At 49.0% G+C, this 7,381-nt stretch overlaps 1 pseudogene; it reads left to right on the plus strand.

Annotated features, from left to right (window-relative positions):
- The first annotated feature begins 1,338 nt into the window (after positions 1 to 1,338).
- Positions 1,339 to 3,989, plus strand: LOC100354128 (tudor and KH domain-containing protein-like; annotated as a pseudogene).
- Positions 3,990 to 7,381: the final 3,392 nt, after the last annotated feature.

Raw genomic sequence — 7,381 nt, forward strand, 5'->3', positions numbered from 1 at the left:
CAGCTAGTCCTCTGGGATATAAAGAATTCTCAAAACTCAAAACAGTAAAAAACAAAACAAAACACAAATAATCCAATGAGGAAGTTGGCAAAAGACACAAGGAGACATTGCCTGAGATGTCTGAATCCCCAGAGAGCAAATGCCGATACTACCCAATGTGAGGGCATCTTCCAGATTTGATTAACTCTCACCATTATAACCTCTCAACCCTGCAATAATGCCCCCGCATAGTCCTTATCACTATTGGGATTTCGCATTTATCTGTGCGTTTCTGTGACTAATGACCACAGACCTGTAAGTTCCAGGAGGCCTGAGACTACATCTGGTCTGTTTGCGGTTGCCATTGTGACCTCAGCTCCAACTCTGGCAAGGAGCAGATATCTGAGAAATCTGTGTTGGACGATTAAGAATGGAGTTTCTCTAAAAACCTTCAGCGAACCTGAGATCAAAAGAACAATGGGAAGCATTCAGGACAGGAAACAGAGGTCCTGTCTCAGGGACAAGGCACAAAACAGCAGCAGGCCGCAGGACCACAGTGTTGGGTCTGCATTTGAACAACTATATCAAAACAGTCCTCGACTCTGACTTCCTGGAGTAGAGAAGTTTCTCCTGGTGTACTAGTGGGTTCTGTCTGAGGTCCAGTCCAATTCTCTGTTTTTAATCGCCTTTTTTAAACTGAGAATTTTTTAAATAAAATTTTTAAAATACTTTTTTTTAATTTGAAAGAGTTAGAGAGAGAGAGGGAGAGAGAAGAGGAGAGAGGGAGGCAGAGAGAGAGAGAAAGAAAGAGAGAGAGAGAGATCTTCTATCTGTTGGTTTACTCCACAGATGGCTGCAACAACCAGGGTTGAGGAAGGCCAAAGCCAGGGTTCTGGAGCTTCATCCAAATCTCCCATGTGGGTGGCAGGGCTCACACACTTGGGCCATCTGCTAGTGCTTTTCCAAGGCAAAGAGCTGGATTGGAAGTGGAGCAGCCAGGACTCCAACCAGCACCCATATGGGATGCCGGCATCGTAGGCAGTGACTTTACCCACTATGCCACATACCAGCCCCTTAAATAAATTTTTAAAAACTTATTTTATAGGCATAGAGACAGAGAGACAGAGAGGGGAAAATCTTCTACCCACCAGTAACACCTCCCCCCACAAACCTGCAACAGCCAGAGCTAGGCCCTGCCAAAGCCAGGAGCTGGGAAGTCAGCCCCGGTTTCCCACATGGGTGGCAAGATCCCAGCCACTCGTGGGCTCACCTCTGCCTCCCAGGGTCCACATCAGCAGGAAGCTGGAGTCAAGGGGCAGAGGCGAAGGCGGCTGGGCTGAGGCGCGAGGTGACTGCACGATGGCTGACTCAGGAGAAGTGCATAGAAATCAGAGTGCAGTGGAATGGACTGCCTGGACAAACCTGTCCACAGCTCAGAAAACAGTCCTGGGCCTTGGGATCCCAGCCAGTGCAACAATTGCCTTTATTCTATGCCACAGGTACAGAGAAAGCCAAGAGGAGCGGTGGACATTTGTTGGTGAGGACGACATTGACATTGAGACACTGGAAGCTCATGTTTGGCCAGCAAGGAGCCAATGTTAAAGAGCTGCGGAAACAGACAGGTGCTCGGATTGATGTGGACACAGAAGATGTGGGCGATGAGTGAGTGCCACTTACCAGGGGTTTTCCTGTTCAAGTGTGGTGTGCAAGGCCAAAGCAGCAATGCATCCGCTCCTGACAGAGAATACCCCAGTGTCTGAGCCATTCTCAGTCCCCCAGAGATCTGGGGGCAGAATCATAGGGAGAGGTGGCAGGACAATTCATTCTATCTGCAAGGCCTCTGGAGCTAAAATTACCTGTGACAAAGAATAGGAGGGGCTCTTCCTACTATTAAGACTTATAGAGGGCCCAGCGCTGTGGCATAGTGGGTAAAGCTGCCGCCTGCAGCACTGGCATCCCATATAGGCACCGGTTCGAGTCCCAGCTGCTCCACTTCTGATCCAGCTCTCTACTATGGCCTAGGAAAGTAGTGGAAGATGGCCCAAGTGCTTGGGCCTCTGCATTCATATGAGAAACCCGGAAGAAGCTCCAGGCTCCTGACTTAGAATTGGCACAGCTCCTGCCATTGTGGCCAATTATGAAGTGAACCAGCAGATAGAAGACCTCTCTCTCTCTCTCTCTCTCTCTCTCTCTCTCTGTGTGTGTGTGTAACTCTGACTTTCAAATAAATAAAAATCTTAAAAAAAAAAAACAAACTTAAGGGGCTGGCACTGCCTGCTGCTCCACTTCTGATCCAGCTCTCTGCTATGGCCTGGGAAAGCAGCATAAGATGGCCCAAGTCCTTGGGCCCCTGTAGCCATGTGGGAGACCCTGAAGAAGCTCCTGGCTCCTGGCTTTGGACTGGCCCAGCTCCAGCCATTGTAGCCATTTGGGGAGTGAATCAGCGGTTGGAAGACCTCTCTCTCTCTGTAACTCTGCCTCTCAAGTAAATAATAAATAAATCTTTAAAAAAAGACTTATGAAGGCCAGCGCCATGGCTCAATAGACTAATCCTCCGCCTTGCAGCACCGGCACACCGGGTTCTAGTCCCGGTCGGGGCGCCAGATTCTGTCCTGGTTGCCCCTCTTCCAGGCCAGCTCTCTGCTGTGGCCAGGGAGTGCAGTGGAGGATGGCCCAAGTGCTTGGGCCCTGCACCCGCATGGGAAACCAGGAAAAGCACCTGGCTCCTGGCTTCGGATCAACGCAATGTGCCGGCTGCGGCGGCCATTGGAGGGTGAACCAACGGCAAAGGAAGACCTTTCTCTCTGTCTCTCTCTCTCTCACTGTCCACTCTGCCTGTCAAAAAAAAAAATTATGAAAATCTTGGGAACCCAGAAAGAAGTGGCAGCAGCCCAGCATTTGATACTAGAGAAAGTGTCAGAAGATAAAGAACTTTGGAAGAGAACTGCCCATTCTACAGAGACCAGAATCCCACATAAGCAGCTGATCAATGTGAAAAGAGAAGTGACAGAGCCAGGAGCAGCGGGAGAGTCAGCTTTGTGGGGAAACACCAGTTTTCTAGCTTGGGACAGGTTGCACTCCTGGCAGTTCCACCCCACAAAGGTGGTGACGTGGCTATTTTGGGGCCAAAAGAGGGTTCCTGGGAGAAACCCAATGATGATAGCTTTCAGAAGTCTGGAAACTAGGCCAGTCCACAACCGTCCCCGTTTCAAATTCCTAGACCCGACTTCAGTTTCCACGCAGATGAGTACCTGGAAGCCTATGTCTCAGCTTCTGGAAACCCTAACTACTCTGGGTTCCAAATCATCGGCTCCCGCAGCCTTGGGTGGGTAGGCTGATCAGTGAGATGACCCAGCGTTATGAGAACAGTCTGCCTGGGGACTTGACGGTGCGTGTGGGAGACATCATAGCAGCGCCTTTGTCTGCAAGTTCTTCCTGGTGGGAAGCCAGGGTTCTTGGCCCTTTGGAGAACAGGAATGTGGACCTCCATGTTGTAGACTTTGGAGATAAGGAAGGTTGCCCGCTGAGGATCTTGGGGCTCTTAGGAGTGATCTCCAGAGCCCATTGTTGCAGGCAATAGAATGTAGTCTGGCCCAGATCACCCCCTTGGGTGAGCAATGGGAGGAGGAGGCTTTGGATGAGGTTGACAGACTCCACTACTGCTCTGACTGGAGGCCCCTGGTGGCCAAGATGTCCAGCTATGTCTAGACTGGATACCAACCTGGCCAAAGACTGACCCTTATGACACCAGCAACAGGAAGAACCTTGACATTGGGCTAGAATTAGTTCATGAAGGATATGCGGTGAACTTCCTGAAGGCCTGGACGACCACACGGCTGTCCCAGACATGATAAAGGATGGGGCCACGGAGACGGACGCCTCTCGCGGGAGCACGCTCCAGAGACCAGGAGCCCTGGAGAGGCGGCGCACGCTCGCTCCTGCTCGGCTCAGCAGAAGCTGCTTCCACCCGCCTGGTGCCGATCAGCTTGCACACGACTGCTCACTCTGAAGCCCGGGCTCCAGCGGGCACAGCCGTCTGCCTCGCTTGTTCGGGTGTCTGGAGAGAGAGGAGTCTCACGCAGTGTTCCCTGCATTGCACACGTGGTCTGCCTTGGGGACCAAATTCGTCTTCTCCTTCCACTGGACCACCAGAAGGAGTGTGGGGCGGGGGGGGGGGGGGGAGGACACAACTCCACCCCCCAGGGAGTACGGACGCATGGCTTCCAGGCTCTTCCACCCGCCTGCCGCTGTAATGGGTTATGACTGCGAGCTGTGTCCTTGTCCGGGCTGGGAAGCAGCCAGGGTTGGCTCGCTGGAAGTGATGATTCCGCAGGCTTTTGACTCTGGTTAAGGAAAGTTTTTGAGACTCCGAACTGGGGACTTGTACTACAGGAGTCCGGAGGTAGAGGTAACAGTCAGCATGAGTCTAATGGAGTCTCAGGAAGTGAGAAACTGCCTCCAGGCCTCCAGGGCTGCAGGCATTAGAGACAGTTTTCAGTGCTCCGACTATTTCTCTGTAAAATTTTAGTTAAGAGTAGGAGGGAGGAAACTCAGGAAATACTCTAAATTGCTAGTGTAATATCTAGATGTAAACATATATACCCAGAGAGAAAGAACCTATACAGTCCTATTTAAATTACTTGGGGAACTCTTTGCTAAATAAAGGTCTCAAGAAACTTTTTTTTTTTTTTTTTTTGACAGGCAGAGTTAGACAGTGAGAGAGAGACAGAGAGAAAGGTCTTCCACCCCCTAAATGGCCGCCACGGCCAGCACACTGCACTGATCTGAAGCCAGGAGCCAGGTAGCTTGCTCCTGGTCTCCCATGCGGGTGCAGGGCCCAAGCACTTGGGCCATCCTCCACTGCCTTCCCAGGCCACAGCAGAGAGCAGGACTGGAAGAGGAGCAACTGGGACAGAATCTGGCGCCCCAAGCAGGACTAGAATCCCGGGTGCCCGGCGCCACAGGTGGAGGATTAGCCTATTGAGCCAGGGTGCCGGCCTAAGAAACTAAAAAAAAAGAAAAAGCAGAGTGAGGAAGTAAACCCCAGCATTCCAATAGGAGATATGAGTCTCTCAACCAATATCTTAGCCACTCAGCTAAATGCCCACCCTGACTCCAGTATTTTGAACAAAACAGACTGGCCTGTCCTGCTTCCAGATGATAGGAAAAGCAAAAGATTAAAACAATGACAGAATTTCTATTAAAAATTATACCCGTGGAAATACTTAGCCAAATCCAGTAAGACAACGGTTAACAGAGAGAGATGATCATTTGTTAAGACTTGTATGTAGGTTAAATCATCCTTGTAAGTACCTGATACAGAAGGAAAGCTTAGCTTGACTTTATGGTTAGTGTTAAAAAGGTGTGGGGGGGGGGACTTGGTTGCTGCCACAAATCCATTATGAATCAGCGTTGTGATTCATCTGTTGCAAACGTCAATTGTTGAGAAAAAGGGAAGTGACAGGCTCACTGTATCCATAGACTCTCAAGTGCTATGTCAAGTTAATCTCCTTTTTAAAAAGATTCATTTATTTATTTGGAAGGCAGAGTGAGAGAGAGAAAGAGAAACCTTTCATGAGCTGGTTCACTCCCCAAATGGCTACAACAGCCACGTCTGAACTAGGCCAAAGCCAGGAGCCAGGAACTCCATCCTGGTCTCCCACATGGGTGCAGGGGCCCAAGGATGTGTGGGCCATCTTCTACTACCGTCCCAGGCACGTTAGCAGGGAGCTGGATTGGAAGCAGAGCAGCCAGGACTCAACCAGCACTCTGATATGTGAAGTTGGTACTGCAAGCAGCAGCTTAAACTGCTTTGCCATAATGCCGACCTCTGTGTCAAGTTCTTAGAGGAACTTTTGGGGCTGAGATCTTAAGATATTAAGAATGATTATAGCAGCCACAGCTTAGCCTGCAAAAGTAAACCTTAAGGGAAAACAAGATCTGAGCTCGAACAGAGGCAGTCCACCAAATGTGTGCTTCCAACTTCCCAAGAGGTACTTTTTAAATTTTCTGTGGTTTTTCATTTCCATAATTTGTTATTTTTCATATTTTTAGTTCTTGTTTCATTTCTTCCTATTTTCATAATTCCTGTTTCATAATTCCTTATTCATTTTGTGTTTATTAGGCAGTCATCTCTTCCTTTAAGAATTCCTTAAAAAGCATATTGGGGCAGACATTTGGCAAAGTGATTGATCTACTGCTTAGGACACCTGCATCCCATGTAGAGTGCCTGGTTTCGAGTCCTAGCTCTGCTCTGTGTTTCTGTCTTCCCAGTAATCTGTACCCTGGGTGATGGCTGAGGTACTTGGGTCCCTGCTGCCACGTGGGAGGCCCAGGTGGAGTTCCTAGCTCCTGGCTTTCTCCTGGCCCAGCCCTGGTTGTCACAGATATTTGGGGAGTGATCCAGGCCATGACGGTATCCCTCTGTGTGTCTTTCAAATTAATTAATTTTTAAAGCATATTTACTTTGTTTTCTAACACACATCTTTTTTTAGATAGAGAATGTCCTCCTTTTTTTTTTTTTTTTCTTTCCCTGTAATCATTCTGCTTTCATTTTGTCTGGAGCGATTTCTTTCTTTCTTTTTTTAAGATTTTATTTATTTATTTGAGAGGTAGAGTTACAGACAGTGAAAGAGAGAGACAGAAAGGTCTTCCTTCCATTGGTTCACTCCCCAAATGGCCGGAACGGCTGGAGCTGTGCCGATCCGAAGCCAGGAGCCAGGAGCTTCTTCCAGGTCTTCCCATGTGGGTGCAGGGGTGCCAGGACTTGGGCCATCTTCTACCGCTATCCCAGGCCATAACAGAGAGCTGGATTGGAAGAGGAGCAGCCAGGACTAGAACCGGTGCCCATATGGAATGCTGGCGCCACAGGCGGAGGATTAACCTACTGCACCAAGGCGCCGGCCCCTTGTCTGGAGTGATTTCATTTTTGGATTACTGATTCTATTACCAGTGTCTCAAAAATCTTTCTTCATGTGTTTTGGAAATTGGATTTACAGGTTTATTTTTGGTGGAAAGTGTCCTTCCTTCTTCCTTTCCCTCTTTCCCTCTCTCTTCCCTGTTCTCTCCTTGTCTAGTGGCTTACTGTTCCCTCTGGTCTCTGTGGTTCCCAGTCCAAAGCCAACTCAAAAGTGAGCGCTGTGAGCTCCTGCCCCTGTGTGACGGCAGAGGTCCTGTCCGGCCGTGTGGCCAGGTCACCTTTTGGGCTCTGAACTTGTACAGAGGACATAGATTTTCCTCTTTCAACTTGATTCTTAAAATAAAAAAAATAAAACAAAACAAAAAAAACACACTCGATTCTTGACTAGAAGTCCACCAGGATACTGGGTTGGGTCCTTTACCTGACCCTGCAATCCTACTCCATTTCTGATCTGAGGAGAGGACAGAAGTGTGAATGAAACAC

This window comes from Oryctolagus cuniculus, chromosome 12, assembly GCF_051225735.1.
Source record: "Oryctolagus cuniculus isolate XC-2025 breed Fujian yellow rabbit chromosome 12, ASM5122573v1, whole genome shotgun sequence".
NCBI lineage: Eukaryota > Metazoa > Chordata > Mammalia > Lagomorpha > Leporidae > Oryctolagus > Oryctolagus cuniculus.